The sequence below is a fragment of the Hypanus sabinus genome, chromosome 18 (genome assembly GCF_030144855.1).
Source record: "Hypanus sabinus isolate sHypSab1 chromosome 18, sHypSab1.hap1, whole genome shotgun sequence".
Taxonomy (NCBI): domain Eukaryota; kingdom Metazoa; phylum Chordata; class Chondrichthyes; order Myliobatiformes; family Dasyatidae; genus Hypanus; species Hypanus sabinus.
In genome coordinates, this window is record NC_082723.1 from 20,275,242 (window position 1) to 20,294,262 (window position 19,021).

Here is a 19,021-nt window from a genome sequence, read left to right on the forward strand (position 1 = left end):
CTGCATGTGCACGCAACAGGAGCTGTATAATTCATCTCCGGCTACCCTAGGCCACGAACTTATCAATCACCCATGCTGTGGACGCTTTCTGGAGGTCCAAGATCCGTATGCTTCACGACCGCTGGCCTGAGTGTGTAAATGTAGGAAGGGATTATGTTGAAAAATAAATATGCTAGCTTTTCTAAAATTGACTCCTTCCACTGTGGGCCACGAACTTATCAATCATCCCTCATACATTAAGTAAGTGTGAATAAACTTGACTCTACAATCAATGTTAATTACATCAGAGTTGTAAATCCAGAAAGCGGATGCTGGGGATCTCTTTCGGTGCAGGGGACGGGGTGCAGCTCGGAATGCCCCGGTGGCATGAGGACAGTCCGGGGCGCAGCGGCCTCTGCGGGAGCGGACGCTGACCCTTGACCCGCCCCTGTGACGGGCTGCAGGAAACCCCGACGGAAGTAGGCGCCATCTTGGCAGTCGCCGGGAGGGAGACTTCTGAGAAGTGGGGGGGAGGTCGTTCTTTCATTCCTCCCTTTTTGTATATTTTAATCGAGGGAGTGAGATTTGAAGCGAGGGTCGTTCGCAGACGCTTGTGGAAGACGGTGAGACGCGGCGGGGGTTGCATGGCGTTCGGGCGGGCGGAGGGAGGGGTAGGTGTGAATGCAGAGGCCGAGGCCCTGCGCTGGCTCCTTGCCCCCGCCCCCGCCCGCCGCTGGCCCTCCGTGGCTGGTTAGGTGGTAAGGGGTGTGAGTGGTGGGTTTAGCAGCTTACCGGGCCCACAAGGCCCCACTCAGCCCTGGTTTCTTTGCGGTTGGGTGAGGCCGCTCCCCTTGCAGTCTCGCCGGCCTCTGGCTCCCGTCTTTCTGCTCATTATTGCCCGCACCCACCTTTTCAGTACTACTGAAGGGAGGAGGTGGCCCTGTTTTACCTCCCCTACCTCAGTTCTCTTTCAGATGGTGGTGCTGCAGAGAATCCGGCTGCTTTTGTTTTGTTGCGGAAACCACTGTCCAACTGACATTGGAATGCTGGGTGGGGAAGTGAATTCTGTTGAAGAAGGCTGCATTGCATGAATTATGAGCTATGCGATTATAGCGTGGATAGTACCTTCATTTGTTTTTGATTAGAGATGTCAACATATGCAGAGTAACGTTTCTGCATAGTATCTGGAATATTGCAGCCTTGGTGACACTGAAACGTTGACACCTCAAAATCTGCTGTGGAGTTTTAACGTTCTAGGGCTAAGTTGTTTCATGCAGTATATCCTTATGATATTCCTCTGCAGTATTTGGAGGAGTCTTGTGTTCATCTGTGTAACAATAGATTGATTTGTGAACTTGAATATTGCTTCACTCGATAATGACATCTCTAGTTTGCTTTACTGGACCCAATTATTACTCTTTATACGGATGTAATTCCTGATTAATAGTTTCATTTTAAGTTGACAGTTACTTTCTGACTAGCACAGATGTGTAATGAAGTGGAAGTGTTTTGAAATAATGTGTTATTCAGACTAGTTACTGTTTTATGTGGGAGCAAGATGTTGGTTGTGATAGTATTAAATTACTTCCTATTTGCAGTTTTCCATATGTAATAGATTTGTGATCAGTGCCATGAAGTGTTAAGCAGGAAGAATACAATATTTTTCATATGGTTGAAGAATATGCATGCTTACAGTTAAAAATTAAATTGTCTTCAATTTTAATAAAGTGTGGTTAATGTACAAAACATGGTAATGGACTTAAGTGCAAAAAAAAACTGCTAGAATGATGACACAGAAACTCTCACTTGGTACTTTCTCTCTGATGTTGTAGCACTTTGTCCCTTACCACTTTGATTTTTTTTGTCATTAGACAAACTAAGTGGTGACATCTTAGAGATTGCTCATCGATGTTAGGGCAGTTATGTTCTATGTAGCTGTTTCTCTAAATTGCATTGGGTTGAGATTTCTCAAATTGATTTCCCATTTGGATTCTTGCAGCCTGTAGAGAAGAGTTCCATCCCATGACTCTGGTCCGGATTTGAACTGAAGTTCAGGGTGAAAGTTTGTAACCCACTACACTAACCCTGAAAGGTATTCTTGAATCCAACATTATTGTTCTGCGTATTTCTATGTCTATATTCTGTCCTGTTTATCATTGAACACAGTAACACACTAAGTATTAAATCTCATACAGGTCTATTGTAGAACTCTGTATTCTTAACTACTTTCTATTTATTTAGGAATACAGTGAGGAGTAGTTCTTCCAGTCTTTCGAGTCATGCTGCTCAGCAATCCCACAACCTCAAATTTTACCCTAACCTTATCACAGGACAAGTTACAGTGACCAGTTAACCTACCTGATATGTCTTCAGGCTGTGGGAAGAAACCAGGGCACCCAGGGAAAATCCACACATTTTATGGGGTGGATATACCGAAACTCCTTACAGAATGGCACCAGAATGCCTCAAGCTATAATAATGTCACACTAACTGCTATGCTATCATAGTGGTCACCTCGTGTACAGACACTCCTGTGCCCAGTGTCGCTTCATGGGCATGCAGTCTGTGTCTTGTGTGTTTACTGTGTATTTTTAATTATTGTGCTGTGTCAGATCTGGAGTAACAATTATTTTGTTCTTCTTTACACTGGAAATGACATTAAACAATCTTGAATCTTCTGATGGTATAGATAGTTGCTTTGAAATATTTAGAGAAAGTAATAGCTAAGTGGAAATCTGGCATCTATAAATTTAAGTAACTTTTGAAAATGTTTTGGGTCCTGTAATGGAAGCTGAGGTCTGTCTTTAGTGTGTTTTTTGTGTACATGACAGATTCTATTAGTTGTATTGTTTGTATTTTCCTTTTAAAAAGTAAGAATGCTAGCATCAGAGACTAGCTTCTGAGAATTCAGAATCCAAAATGGTACTTAGTGACTGCAAGGTAACTGAGGTGTCTAGTTCTAATTGTGTGGGAAGAAATTACAAAGATAATGCTCATGTAGATAACATGGGGGGTGGGGGAAGCACTTGTTGTTCAATGCCATTTGGCATAATGAATCATGGGTGTGGAGCGTCACTAAACTCCTGGCAGCTAGAATAAGGCGGCACTTGGAAGCTTTCACATCAATGGTAGCAGTTTGTTAAATCCGGGAATAGATTGATTGAATTATGATACCTGACTTCCTGTCAGGTATTTATGGTGCTTCCATTTTATACAACAAAATCATGTATTAGTTATTTTAACAATGGCTAGCTGTTCCTCACCAATGAGGCCTCTGATTTTTGGCTGTTGCAGAGCATTACCGTAGCCACAATTGCTGTGAACAACTGAGTTCACAATATAACTAAATTTTTTAAAGTATTTACTTTTGCAATTATTTGATCATTTTAGTTGATATTTGAAATAAAGGCATTCATTGATCCTGCACACAATCTCCTCCAGGGTTGCAAGAAGCATTGACTGCCACCTTGACTGCGTGGGTGCAGTGTGAGGGCATGGTGAGAGTTGATATGGAGTTGCGTATTTCTGCTGACTTTGGTTTGATAGCTGCCTTTGTACATGTTAATCTCTCAATGCCATCCCATGCATAGAAGATTGTTTTGAAGCAATTGAAAAATTAAGGTAGTGAACCAAATAAGAGCCTTTTGGTAATAATTGGACACTTCCATGTATGTTTTATTTACTGCTTTGTTCTGGCATTAAATCCTTTTGTATTCAGGTCTAAGATCTTTTTATACCACAATGACCAAAAGTCTGGTAAGATGACCTGTGTCACTGAAGGTGTAACAAAGAAAGTCATTGAAAGACTAAATAACTCAGTTTGAAAGATTTTATTAATGATAAGAGAATGTTGCATAATCAATGTTTTGTGTAAAATACACTTGTAGGAAGAATTATATGTTGATATAAGTTTGGGTCATCACATTAACCTTGAATTTTGAGACTATTTTTTCTGCATTTGTGGAAAAAGCATAATGGAGATCTAATGTGCTACTGCACAGGTCTGTAGGGGTTAGTAACTCCTGTATATATAGACACATTATATGGCTTTACCGGATAATATTGATGTTTCCACTTCTCTGTCCTTTGCTCTATGACATGAGAGGGTGTCTGCCCAATCAGCAGTCAGTTTTTGTTTTTGGCAGTTCAGAATAATTGGTAGTATGAAAACTATATATTTGAGAGAAGACCTGAAATAAAGTTTTATTGTATTTGTAATTATATGTGAGCTGTACTCTGGTCAGTGCATTGTCTGGGATGTTGGATAAGCCATCTGTTTTCAATCTTCTTGAGCAAAATTAAGAACATGAATACTGTTTGGTATGCTACATTGCTGTGAAATGTTTTATTTGAAGTAATACTTTTGGTTATAGTATCCATGGTTACCTAAGATGTGGGATAATTGCTGATTTGGTGAGAACAAAGCAGTTGACAAAAGCACGTGGAATATTTGAGATACAAGTTTGCTATTAATAAAGTCGGACGATTAAACCAGCTTTCACTCAGTAAACACAGCAACTAAGTTTCCTTACCAGAATTGCATGCTTAATAGTCTCAAATACTTTCAGAAAATAACTTTGTGGAAGGCAAATTGAGTTTGATGTCTAGTACAGACTCTTTGGATGAATTAAATTTGTGGTTGTGATATTTAACTTCAGATGTATAAAATCTGCTTTTGCCTTCTCCATTTTGAGCTGACTGGCATTATTGTCTAGGTGAAATATGTTTTGAGTCTCTAATAAGATTCTGCTCAGCTGAATGTGTAGTGAGCTCACTATTGTATTTAAAAACTACTTCCTTCAAGCTGCTACATTAATCTGTGCAACATTAAGGCAAGTAAATAGGTATTGTATGTTACAAGTTGTAAAGATGGTGTTCAGTACCGTAATGAGATAATACAGTAATACAGTAATTAGAGAGAGTGCAGAGACGATTTACTAGGATGTTACCTGGGTTTCAGCAATTAAGTTACAGAGAAAGGTTGAACAAGTTAGGTCTCTATTCATTGGAGCGTAGAAGGTTGAGGGGGGATTTGATCGAGGTATTTAAAATTTTGAGAGGGATAGATAGAATTGACGTGAACAGGCTGTTTCCATTGAGAGTAGGGGAGATTCAAACGAGAGGACATGATTTGAGAGTTAGGGGGCAGAAGTTTAAGGGAAACAAGAGGGGGTATTTCTTTACTCAGAGAGTGATAGCTGTGTGGAATGAGCTTTCTGTAGAAGTAGTAGAGGCCAGTTCTGTTGTGTCATTTAAGGTAAAATTGGATAGGTATATGGACAGGAAAGGAGTGGAGGGTTATGGGCTGAGTGCGGGTAGGTGGGATTAAGGGTTCGGCACGGACTAGGAGGGCCAAGATGGCCTGTTTCCGTGCTGTGATTGTTATATGGTTATATGGTTAATGAATGGATAACCTTGTGATGCTCTCAGCAGTAAGCACAAGTAAGGAACTGCTTTGGAGTCTGTGTCAGTTGTAACAGCTAGATGACGTAGTATTGTGGAAACATTTTACCAGCTGAATTACAGAGGCATAAATGAGCCTGAAAAAATTCAAATTCATAATGTTCGATTTTTATATTTCTGTGCTTTCCAGGTACGCTACAGCCAGTCTTGATTTGGGAAGGTGGGCTTTCAAAGTACAATTAATGCTTTTACAGAAGATGTGCATGAATCATGACATAAATTCCTTTTAAATCTAGGGTGTTGCACCTACATTTTTACATAGTTGTTTAATGGTTATTTGGCCGGATCTTTTCAAAGCTTCAAATGAAATGGGCCATGAATGGGTACAGTATGGATCCAAATTTAGTGGCTCCATAAAGTAGTCTAAATTTTGTAATTTAAATTTGTACTTTGGATTTCAAAATTTTCCTTATTCCTTTAACATACACGTGCAGTAAACTTTTTTTTTGTTCACTGTTTTCCCCCTGGTTTTTTGATACTATGAAATCATTGTGTATAATGCAATAAACTTGTACACAGGGCTCAAAATTCCGGCAGTCTCCGTTTAGTTTTTTTTAAGGAGGCTGATCTTAATTTGATATAACCATATAACAATCACAGCACGGAAACAGGCCATCTTGGCCCTCCTAGTCCGTGCCGAACCCTTAATCTCACCTAGTCCCACCTACCCGCACTCAGCCCATAACCCTCCACTCCTTTCCTGTCCATATACCTATCCAATTTTACCTTAAATGACACAACTGAACTGGCCTCTACTACTTCTACAGGAAGCTCATTCCACACAGCTATCACTCTTTGAGTAAAGAAATACCCCCTCGTGTTTCCCTTAAACTTCTGCCCCCTAACTCTCAAATCATGTCCTCTAGTTTGAATCTCCCCTACTCTCAATGGAAACAGCCTGTTCACGTCAACTCTATCTATCCCTCTCAAAATTTTAAATACCTCGATCAAATCCCCCCTCAACCTTCTACGCTCCAATGAATAGAGACCTAACTTGTTCAACCTTTCTCTGTAACTTAATTGCTGAAACCCAGGTAACATCCTAGTAAATCGTCTCTGCACTCTCTCTAATTTATTGATATCTTTCCTATAATTCGGTGACCAGAACTGCACACAATATTCCAAATTTGGCCTTACCAATGCCTTGTACAACTTTAGCATTACATCCCAACTTCTGTACTCAATGCTTTGATTTATAAAGGCCAGCGTTCCAAAAGCCCTCTTCACCACCCTATCTATATGAGACTCCACTTTCAGGGAACTATGCACAGTTATTCCTAGATCTCTCTGTTCCTCTGCATTCCTCAATGCCCTACCATTAACTCTGTATGTTCTATTTGGATTATTCCTGCCAAAATGTAGAACCTCACACTTCTCAGCATTAAACTCCATCTGCCAACGTTCAGCCCATTCTTCTAAGCGGCATAAATCTCCCTGCAAGCTTTGAAAATTCACCTCATTATCCACAACACCTCCTACCTTAGTATCATCGGCATACTTACTAATCCAATTTACCACCCCATCATCCAGATCATTTATATTACAAACAACATTGGGCCCAAAACAGATCCCTGAGGCACCCCGCTAGTCACTGGCCTCCATCCCGATAAACAATTATCCACCACTACTCTCCCATCTAGCCACTGTTGAATCCATTTTATTACTCCAGCATTAATACCTAACGACTGAACCTTCTTAACTAACCTTCCATGTGGAACTTTGTCAAAGGCTTTGCTGAAATCCATATAGACTACATCCACTGCCTTACCCTCATCAACATTCCTCGTAACTTCTTCAAAAAATTCAATAACGTTTGTCAAACATGACCTTCCACGCACAAATCCATGCTGGCTACTTCTAATCAGATCCCGTCTATCCAGATAATTATAAATACTATCTCTAAGAATACTTTCCATTAATTTACCCACCACTGATGTCAAATTGACAGGTCTATAATTGCTAGGCTTCCTTCTAGAACCCTTTTTAAACAATGGAACCACATGAGCAATACGCCAATCCTCCGGCACAATCCCCGTTTCTAATGACATATTAAAGATCTCCGTCAGAGCTCCTGCTATTTCTACGCAAACTTCCCTCAAGGTCCTGGGGAATATCCTGTCAGGACCCGGAGATTTATCCACTTTTAAATTTCTTCAAAGTGCCAGTACCTCCACCTCTTTAATTGTCAAAGGTTCCATAACTTCCTTACTTGTTTCCCACACCTTAGACAATTCAATATCCTTCTCCTTAGTGAATACCGAAGAGAAGAAATCATTCAAAATCTCTCCCATCTCCTTCGGTTCCACACATAGCTGACCACTCTGATTCTCTAAGGGGCCAATTATATCCCTCACTATCCTCTTGCTTTTAATATAACTGTAGAAACCTTTCGGATTTACTTTCACCTTATTTGCCAAACCAACCTCGTATTCTTCTTTTAGCTTTTCTAATCTCTTTCTTAAGATTCCTTTTACATTCTTTATATTCCTCGAGCAATTCCTTTACTCCATGCTGCCTATATCTATTGTAGACACCCCTCTTTTTCTGAACCAAATTTCTAATATCCCTTGAAAACCATGGTGCTCTCAAACCTTTAACCTTTCCTTTCACCCTAACAGGAACATAAAGATTCTGTACCCTCATAATTTCACCCTTAAATGACCTCCATTTCTCTATTACATCCTTCCCATAAAACAACTTGACCCAATCCACTCTCTCTAAATCCCTTCGCATCCCCTCAAAGTTAGCCTTTCTCCAATCAAAAATCTCAACTCTAGGTCCAGTCCTGTCCTTCTCCATAATTATATTGAAGCTAATGCTATTGTGATCACTGGACCCGAAGTGCTCCCCAACACATACATCTGTCAGCTGACCTATCGCATTCCCTAACAGGAGATCCAACACTGCCCCATCTCTAGTCGGTACTTCTATGTATTGTTGCAAAAAACTATCCTGCACACATTTCACAAACTATAAACCATCCAGCCCTTTTACAGAATGAGCTTCCCAGTCTACGTGTGGAAAATTAAAATCTCCCACAATCACCACCTTGTGTTTACTACAAATATCTGCTATCTCCTTACACATTTGCTCTTCCAACTCACGCGCCCCATTAGGTGGCCTATAATACACTCCTATCAGTGTTACTGCACCTTTCCCATTCTTCAATTCCACCCAAATGGCCTCCCTAGAGGAGCTCTCTAATCTACCCTTCCAAAGCACCGCCATAAGATTTTCTCGGACAAGCAATGCAACACCTCCTCCTCTGGCCCCTCCTACTCTATCACACCTGAAGCAACTAAATCCAGGAATATTTAGTTGCCAATCACACCCTTCCTGCAACCATGTTTCACTAATAGTTACAACATCATAATTCCAGGTATCAATCCACGCTTTAAGCTCATCCACCTTTCTTACAATGCTCCTAGCATTAAAATAGATACATTTAAGATACTCTCCATCTCCTCCTCTCTTTCCATCCCTAACAATGCATTCAAATTTATTATCCTTTTCTTTCTTCTCCCCTACATCTTCGGGCTGAGCGCATCCCTTCTCCATCACCTGCCTTTCCTCCCTCACACACTGTCTATTTACTTGCTCCACTGGTGAACTAACCTCCTCTCCCACAGTCTCCTCAAATAGTCTCCCGCCCCCCCATCTTACTAGTTTAAAGTCCGCCCTGTAGCCCTAGCAAACCTCCCCGCTAGGATATTGGTCCCCCCACGATTCAAGTGTAACCCGTCCTTGAACAGGTCACTCCTGCCCCAGAAGAGGTCCCAATGATCCAGAAACTTGAATCCCTGCCCCCTGCTCCAATCCCACAGCCACGCATTCATCCTCCACCTAATTCTATTCCTACTCTCACTGTCGCGTGGCACAGGCAGTAATCCCGAGATTACTACCTTTGCGGTCCTTCTTCTTAACTGCCTTCCTAACTCCCTATACTCTCGTTTCAGGACCTCTTCCCCTTTCCTTCCTATGTCATTGGTACCTACATGTACCACGACCTCTGGCCCTTCACCCTCCCACTTCAGGATATCTTGGATGCGATCAGAAACGTCCCGAACCCTGGCACCAGGGAGGCAAATTACCATCCGGGACTCCCGGTCACCTCCACAGAAACGCCTGCCTGTCTGAGCCCCTGACTATTGAGTCCCCTATTACTATGTACCTCTTTCTTCTAACCCTACCCTTCTGAGCTACAGGGCCATCCTCTGTGCCGGAGGCTCGGCCACTGTCACTCCCACCAGGTAGGCTGTCCCCCCCAACAGTACTCAAACATGAGTACTTATTGTCAAGGGGTACAGCCACTGGGGTACTCTCTAGTACCTGCCTCTTCCCCTTCCTGACTGTAACCCACCTATCTGCCTCCCGTGGTCCCGGAGTGACCACCTGCCTGTAACTCCTCTCTATCACCTCCTCACTCTCCCTGACCAGGTGAAGGTCATCGAGCTGCAGCTCCAGTTCCCTAACTCGGTCCCTCAGGAGCTGCAGTTTGGCGCACCTGGCGCAGATGTGGACGTCCGGGAGGCTCGGAGACTCCAGGATCTCCCACATCCGACACCGAGAACAACAAGCTGCCCTCACACTCATACCTCCCAAATAACTGAAAATACAAGAACTAAAAGATAAGCCTACTGTGCCCTCTTCCGCCTAAGCCCTCTGAGCCCAAGCCCTACACTCTGCGCCCGGCTCACTCCGCTGCCCGCTTCTTAAGGCGGCGTTCTTTATATATCTTCCCTCCTTCCCGGGCCTCCTTCACGCGCCTGCGCAGTCCCGCCTCTCAGAACTCCGATCTGAGAAGCAATTGGACAATTTGAAAATGGCCGCCGCCGCACTTCCTCTCAAGCCTCGCTGTCCTCTTCCAAAAGAGAACTACCTCACTCAGTCCGATATATTGGAAGAGACTGATTCTAATTTAGTATATTGATATTTGCACTTGAGGGCACAGCATGATTTGCATATATCACGAGAGAATGGGGCCAATGTACTGTTGAAGTAGTGCATCTGGTGGGCATACCTGACATCTAGACTTCGCATCTGAAAATGTTCCTGTGCAAAGTTCAAAGTAATTAACTAGTCAACTTGCAAGTTGCATTAGAATGTTTTCTTGCACAGGTCAGGTGTATACAAAATTTAAGAGCTGGATTCTTATCTTTAGTACTGAGATATGGGTCAGCTGTTGCAAATTTTGTAGAATAACTGAATTAGTATTTTCGACTATGGAATTGAATAGGTGCTTTTTGAATCAAAGCAACAAATCTTGTAGAACAGAGTTCCTGAAACTAATAAAATGGTCAGTGAGTATATGTTCATGGTCTTCTGCTGCTCTAACCCGTCCACTTCAAGGTTCAACGTGTGCATTCAGAGATGCTCTTCTGCACACCACTTTTGTAATGTGTGGTTATTTGAGTTACCAGTCTGGCCATTCTCCTCTGATCTCTCTCATTAGCAAGGCAGTTCTGCCGACAGAACTGTTGATTTTTGTTTCTGGTGCCATTCTTTGTAAATTCTAAAGACTGTGAAAATACCAGGACATCAGCAGTTTCTGAGATGCACAAACTACCCTGTCTGGCACCAATGATCATTCCATGGTCAAAGTCGCTTAAATCACATTTCTTCCCCATTCTGATGTTAGGTCTGAAGAGCAACTGAACCACTGGACTGTGTCCGCATGCATCGAATTGTTGTCACATATTTGGCTGATTAGATATTTACATTAATAAACAGGTGTACGTAATAAATTGGCCAGTAAGTGTAGATCAAGTAGCTTGAATACAAGTAAACTGCTACAAGAAATTAGAAGCAATTATCAGTAATTTAATGCAGAGTTCATTATCTGAGTTGCAGTATTGTTCTTGTATAACTGATCACTAATTTGCTTTCATCTGAAGTTCTAGTCATTCTGATCCTTGAAAGGAGAGTTGTCAATGGAAATGAATGACATTATTGATGCCATTTTGTAAATATAGCACACATTAAATACTTTATTCCAGTGCTAGGTTTCAATTCTTTCTCTTTCTTCTCTTCCCCCCCACCCCTCGAAGTGGTTTGTTTGTAATATTGAGAGAATTTTAACATTCTTTTATAAAAATGAAAATGCTCTAAATTTCAGAAGTCTAAAGTAAAAACAATGTTGGAGACACTTGGTGGGTCAGGTTTATTTGTCATCAAGTGTAAAGGCCTTGTATCAGAACTAGGGAAGCAAGGAGCAAATCAAATTTGTTTTAAGTTGCATGGGAGATGGTGAAAGAATGAATAGGAGAACAGAAATATGTGATGGCATGATGTCAGGATTGCTGTGAGATAAGTTGCTGAAATTCTTCTGGAAAATGGGTAAAAGGGCAATTAGAGTCTAAAAATACAAACTCTGGCAAGCTGTGTGCTCTGATGTTTGTGATGGTAATGAACTGGTCAGGGTTTACTAATGAAAAGAGCCAAGCCAACATCCAGAATGACTGCTTGCTGTAGAAAGGTTATATCCCAAATAGTGGGCACAAGGGACGCATAGCAGTTAGCACAATGCCTTTACGGTCAGGGCATCGGAGTTCAGAGTTCAATTCTGATGTTTGTAAGGAATTTGTACATTCCTCCCCGTGAATATGTGGGTTTCCTCTGGGTGATCTGGTTTTCTCCCACATTCCAAAGACTTAGCCTCCCACACACCAAAGATGTACCGGCTGGCAGGTTAATTGGTCATTGTAAATTGTCTTGTGATTCGGCTTCAGTTAAATAGGTGGGTTGTTGGTGGTGCTGCACTTTTAGCTGCAATGGTCTGTTCTGCACTGTAACTAAAATAACAAATAAAATGTAAAGGCTCCTGTCAGTAAGTGGCAAAATTTCCCAAATAAACAAAAGTAATCCTAGCTATTTTCTTGATTAATTTTTGTTCATTAAGAGTTGCCCCAAATAAGTGGCTACTCCAATTAACCAGAGGCCACTCTATTTCTATCAGCCCTCCTGCTACTACTACTACATTGACTCAGGCCTGGGGACTGGTGTCGGGCACAATGACAGACTCTCCACTCCTCCCTCTCCCTCTCATTAGTGTGTTCGCTCATCTACATTAGCCACGCCGCTATCTTCTAGAAGTGTGTTGACCGTAGTCTTGGGAGGGCGTCCAGAGTTCATCTTCCCATGATTGGGCTCCCATGTGATGACTAGGCTGGCAGGTAGCTCAGGGTGGCATAGACAGTGCTCCGCTAGTCGCAGTCTGCTCGCCTCGATGTTAGTAGTGAGCATCGGTAGGTTGTCATAGAGCTTGACGTTCATCATGTGCTGTTGCCAACTCACGTCAAGAGCCATCCGGAGCATTTGTGTATAGCAACTATCTAGTGACTTTCGCATGGTCTTGGTGAGAGTGCACGTCTCGCATCCGTATGAGAGAACAGGCACTATGACTGCTATGAAGATCCTCTTTTTGAGTCCTCTGGTCAGGTTCAACCTCTAGATTTCCTTTATGTCATTCAAAGCCCTCCATGCCAGCGCCTTCCATATCTATGTCCTTCTCTGAACTCATCATTCTTGCCCCGAGGTATTTGAAGTCTAAGACTTACTTAATGGTATCATTCTTTATGGTCTTGAGAGTACCTTCTCAGTTGAGGGCCATGTACTCTGTCTTTTTAGCGTTTAGGTGAAGTCCACCTTTATTGCACTCAATTTCCACTTTTGTCAGTAACTGCTGTGCTTCCTCCATCTTGTCAGAGAGCAGGACTATGTCATCTGCAAAATTGAGATCTGTGAGCTTAACTGGTCTGACCCTTTTGGTTCATCCTCGTTTATTCTGGTTCATCATGACAAAACCAAGCTTGTCATGATCTTTGGTAGTTTGATGTAGAATGTAATCAAGGACGATTATAAAGATGTAGGGTGACGGAGTGTCTCCTTGCAGCACACCAGCTAGGAGCTCGAACACTGCTGTTTCTCCGTCTGGTGATACAATCTTCACCATGGTCTTAGTATAGCTGGACTCTTGCTCGCAGGCTGTCTGGCACTCTGTAAGCTTTCAGGGTCTTTAGCATTTTACCTCGGAGAATGGAGTCAAAAGCTTTGCGAAAATCGATGAAAGTAAGCACGGCTGGTAGGTCGTTCTTCTGGACTTCCTGGATGATTCTACGGAGAGCAAGTATTTGCATTACTGTTGTGCGCTTCTGCCAGAAACCATTCTGATTGAATCTTAGCTTGGGGTCAATGACGGTGCGAATCCTATTCAAGATCATCTGATAGTGTAGCTTTGCTAAGATGCAGGTCAAGCTGATACCACAGCAGTTATCTGTCTTTGTGAGGGATCCAGACTTCGGGACAGGGATAATGTTTGAGGGTGACAACTGTTCTGGTTTGTTGCCTTTCATCAGTGCTGTATTACATATATCCAGCAAGATGTTGTCTAGGTCACAGTTCTTCAGGACATCTGGTGGTATCCCATCTGGTCCAGTGCTCCTGCCCTGTTTGAGTGCATATTTGGCCGCCTTCAGTTCCTCAATGGTGAATGAGCCGTCATCGATGTTGACTTGCATTAGTATCATGGGTATGTCCTCTTCTTCTTCCGTGCTTGTTGGAGGGCTTCCCACCAGGTTCTTGAAGTGAGTAAACCATGTCTGGACATGGTCTTGTGCTGTTTTACCATTTGTTTGACCTGATGGGGACGAGCTACATCTGCTGATCTTGTTGACTAGGCTCCATGCTGCTTGTCTTCATTAGCAACCTCTACCCCTCTAATCCTCTCAGCTAGTTCCTCTTCCTTCAGTTGGTCGTAGGTGGCAAAGAGATTCTTCTTTGCTGTCTTGAACTCCATTTGCCCTCCATTCTAGGCAAATCCTGGCGAGTTTCTGTACTCCATTCAGTGCAGTTGTGTACAGGTTATTTACTAAAATGCTATGTGGCTATTATTTGTATAGACTCTTCAATAATACAACTTTAAAAAGTCCAAAACAAATTGCTATAGATGTTATATTTTGAGTTTGCTTTATTGTATATTTTTGCCTAATTCATATAATTAGACTTAGAAGTGTAATTTGTAGAACATCATCCATCTAAATGATGAAAACTAGTGACTGCGTTTACTTTTAATTTTTAGAAATTGGCTTTTTAATGTCAGATAATCATTTATTTTGATGCCAACAAATGCTGTACCTTAGTCTGAATCTGTCTGGAGCATGAACCGTTAATCATTTCCCTTCTATGTCTGTTGATCATACTTTGGCCTCCAACTGAGAGCAGCCGATACAAAGATTTTGAGGAACTGTTCATATCCTCATTTTTGTGTAAAGCAAACAAATGACCAAGTATTTAAAATGTAAAGCCACAAAGTATATTGTAATTGGGTACTGCTGTTACATGCTTGTTGTAAATGCAGAACTGCAGTTTCTGATATGCATGCCTTGCTTACATACAACTACTTTTAATAATGACTTTTCAACAAGATCTTCACTAATTTCTTCAACTATTGACATTGCCATGAAGGTAGAAGACAGGGTTTTTCAAGATTTAGATAGAGGAATGGGAGAAAGTAAACGCCTCTCATCACTTTTAGCTTGTATGATTGATCACTCCCAACTCCATGATTTTGAAGTTGCTCAGCTGCTTTGGTTTTGTATACTTGTAAGAGGTCCATGAACCAAGAACAGTGGAGGCCAATAGACATGGTAATAAAGGATGTTGGCTTCAAGGATAGAGTTGTTCAGTAGCTCCATTTACTATCAGAGAAATGTATACAATATACATTTTGAAATTCCTTTTCTTCATAGACATCCACCAAAACAGAAGAGTGCCCCAAAGAATGAATGACAGCAAAAACATTATAACCCCAAAGCCCCCCACTCCCCCTGCCACACACAAGCAGCCTCAAAGCAACAACCCTACCTCATACCCACCCACTTCTGCAAAAAAAAAGCATCAGCACTTTCTATTGACCAAGCATGCAATAACTAGGCTTCCAGTAAAGACCATGGTCTGCAGTATAACACAAACTAATTGTTCACCTGACAATCCAACATGCCACAGGCTTGCTGTTTCCCTAATAAAGGGAAAACGAGGTGTCCCTTTTCAGAGTGAGAGGGAAGACATAACAGAATAGTTTGCTGATTCACCATGTTAAAAGTCAGTTGTGCTGCTTTTTTCTGCCAAGTTCTGTGACTTGAGAATCAGCAGCACTCTCGCCCACTGACAAGAGAGTTCGACTTGCCCTGTACAGCCTCCAACAGCCAATCTGTTATTCCTGATATTCTGTTCTCTCCTGCGATACTTCAGTTGGTGGCACCAGCTTAGAATCAACCTGTCCATGGGGCCACGAAACTTTGGAACTTTGAAGATGCATTAATCTTCTAGGCAGCATCCTGGGGATATCAAAAAGTGTCCAGTCATGAGCCTGGGAGCAGCCCAACCACCACAAAGAATGGAAGTTTGATTGGTAGTCCAGGTCATGGTCTTTAACAGAATCCCACCCACCAGAAAGTGAAAGGGAGAGATATTTAAGGTAGAAATTAAGCTTTTTTCGTAGATGAGCACGAAGGAGTTGCAACTTAGTGCCATCCTGACTGCCTCTGCCTGTGAGTTGTTCAGAGCCATTTGCAGTCTGGGTTTGGCAGAAGGAAGGCTGTACAGTGCTCTAATGGAAGAAGAGTGCTGCTTAGAAGATAAGTTTTTGTATACAGGAATGTAGAGAAAATTGTTCAAGGACTAAGAGCAAAATTATTTGTGCAATACATTATGATACTGATTTTCAGGTGATGATCAGCAGTCCTTCATACTGAGCCTTCCACTTTTCCCTTTGGCAGTTTCTGTATTTTTAAGTTTGAATTGGTGGCAATGTATATATTAGCATGTTAATTGGGGTGGAATGGTGATGTGATTGATCTTATGTTAGTAGTAGAAATGGGAATTGCAATATTTAGTGTGTTGGAGAGTACTGGTCGAGTTGATACAAGGCAAGTCATTGATAGAGTTGGGGACTGTTGGAAGCTTCAAGCATAGTGGTGCAATTTAACAAGTTAACCAGTATGTCAGTTTTGACAGATGTCAGCTTTGGTTCCCTTGATGTTGTCATGACGTTGGTTTGGAAGCTGTAGTGAAAGTGCTCATTGTTGGATAAATATTTGTCAACCTAGAGTCTGGAATGTTTAAAGATGAAATAACATGCACTATTCACAACTTGAACTCGTTACTCCAAATAAGTTTTCACTATACCAATTTTTTATATAAAAGTCATTGCTTCTAATAGTCACAGCATATTTGCTTTCTCTTCTTTCCTTACTAATGCAGTACAGTAGCAGCTCTTTGGAGCCATTTGACATAAGTCTTGCTTAATGCCGCTGCTGTTGTCCCAATGCACTTTGGGATTTTCTTTACCCTTCTGAGACATGAAGTTGACAGTACAACAGAAGGGATCTACCTCTACACTAAATGAGATGGCAGGCTTTATAAACTCTCCTGCCTCAGAGCTAAAACCAAAGTGTGCATGGCTGTGATTATAGACATGTTGTTTGCAGTCACATCCCACACTCTACAGCATCTTTGGAGCTTGATGGATCATTTCTTCCAAGCCTGCAAGGAATTTCAGCCTGAAAAAGACAAATGTCTTGGGTCAAGATGTAGAGGCACTACCAGTCATTACCATTGAGAAGTACAAATTGGATGTTGTTCAGTTCAGAAACCACCTATATCCTCGGATGTAGAAGTGTATCGAGAAGGTTGCAACAACTCTTGCCTGCCACACCACACGAGTCTGGGAGAAATCAAACTCTCAGTCAAAAAATAAGCAATGTACAATGCTTGGTTCACCAGTACATTGCTGTACAACAGTGAGGCCTGGACAACATACGCTAAGCATGAAAGAAGGCTCAACACCTTCCATTTAAGGTGCCTTTGCATCTTGGGCATCTCTTGGAGAGAGAGTACCCAATACTGAAGTCCTCTCTAGTGCTGGCCTCCCTAGCGTGTACACCCTGCTCAGGCAACATCTGCTGCATGTAGGATGGCCGTATCCAAAAGGCATATCCTCTACTGTGAGCTTGGTTCAGACAAGGAAATCATTGGCCACCCGCAACTGCACTACAAGGCTGTCTGCAAGTGGGACGCGAAGGTGCTGGACATCAACACTGAGCCCTGGGAGGAACTCCAGATGGAGAAGCACTCTGAAACAATGCCTTGAGTCAGGTGAGGAAAAAATTCCTGCTAAAGACAAATGGGCCCATTGAAAGAAACGCTACATTTCCAACAGAGCTGAGGCCATTTATGCAACCTTTGCAACAGAGACTGTCACTCTCGCATTTAGTGCTGTCAGCTACAAATGGTGCTGCACCAAAAATGTTGATAGCTGGAACACAACATCCATGCTCAACTTTGACCAATGGATGGCCACACCTCAATTTCCTTCAATGCATTCTCACTCTCATATGTTGATAGCATAGAGGTTAGCACAACACCTTACAGTACTAGTGACCCAGGTTCAATTCCTGGCACTGCCTTTGAGGAGTTTGAACATTCTCCCTGTGATTGTATGGGTTTCCTCCAGATGTTCCAGTTTCCTCCCATGGTCCAAAGACGTACTGATCAGTAGGTTAATTGGTCATTGTAAATTGTCACATGATTGGGTAGGATTAAATTTGGGGATTGCTAGGAGGCATGGCTTGAAGGGCCTATTCTGCGCTGCATATCAATGAATAAATAAACTTGGTTTAACTTGGGTTTTTGCAATGAATCACTATATTAGGCTGAACTGCAGGCAGTTTTAAAATACCTCTGCAAGCATCCATTTTTTTTCAATTCAGTGAAGCATTGAATAAATATCTTAAGATGTTATGCCAAAATACTAATTTGCATTGTAGTGGAAAACTATTCTCTTAGCTCCTTTATATTTGACTTACATTGTGGCCTTGGATAAATACTTGGCACCTTTTCTGACCATGTCATATACTTGGGTAAGTGGCATACTTGAAATATTAAGGTGGGCTTGTACACAGGAAGAGAGATAAATGTAATATGTTAAGTATGTTGCTCAATGATACCAATACATTGATGGTGATTTGATTATTCCACAGTTTTTTCCATAACTGTGCTTTTTCAAATCGGAGATGTGGGGGAGAAATGGCAGATGGAGTTTGGCCTGGCCAAATGTGAAGTGTTGCACGTAGAAGATCAAATGTAAAGGACAGTACACTGTTAATGGCAAGATTCTTAATAGTGATGTGTAGAGGCATTTTTGTATATAGCTTTCTGAAAATAACTACATTGGCTAATAGGTGGTAAAGAAGGCATGTGACATGCTTGCCATTAATAGTTGAAGAATGGAGTTCAAGAGTTCAAGTTGTCTGGCGGTTTTATAAAACTAGTTAGGCCTGTCTTGGACTGTTGCATTCAATTCTAATTGCACATTTATAGGAAGAATGTGGAGACTTTGGTGAGAGTGCAAGAGAGGTTTACCAGGGTGCTGTATGGATTAGAGAGTGTGTGCTATAATGAGAGGTTGGACAAATTTGGGTGTTTTCTCTGGAGTGGCGGAGGATGAGGGGAGATCTGATAGAGGTTGAGATTTTTGAGGCATAGATAGACAGTTGGTATCTCTTTTCCATGGTTGAAATAT

The 19,021-nt window shown here is 41.9% G+C and overlaps 1 protein-coding gene across 2 annotated transcripts in view; it reads left to right on the forward strand.

Annotated features, from left to right (window-relative positions):
• The first annotated feature begins 424 nt into the window (after positions 1 to 424).
• Positions 425 to 19,021, forward strand: part of LOC132407393 (ras-related protein Rab-14) — a 38,881-nt gene continuing 20,284 nt past the window's right edge. The window contains exons 1-2 of one of the 2 annotated variants that reach the window (XM_059993809.1): positions 425 to 602; positions 1,979 to 2,071. The gene's annotated coding sequence lies outside the window, so the exon portion shown is untranslated. The remainder of the gene's footprint in view (positions 603 to 1,978; positions 2,072 to 19,021) is intronic. The other variant, XM_059993810.1, reaches the window with a different exon arrangement.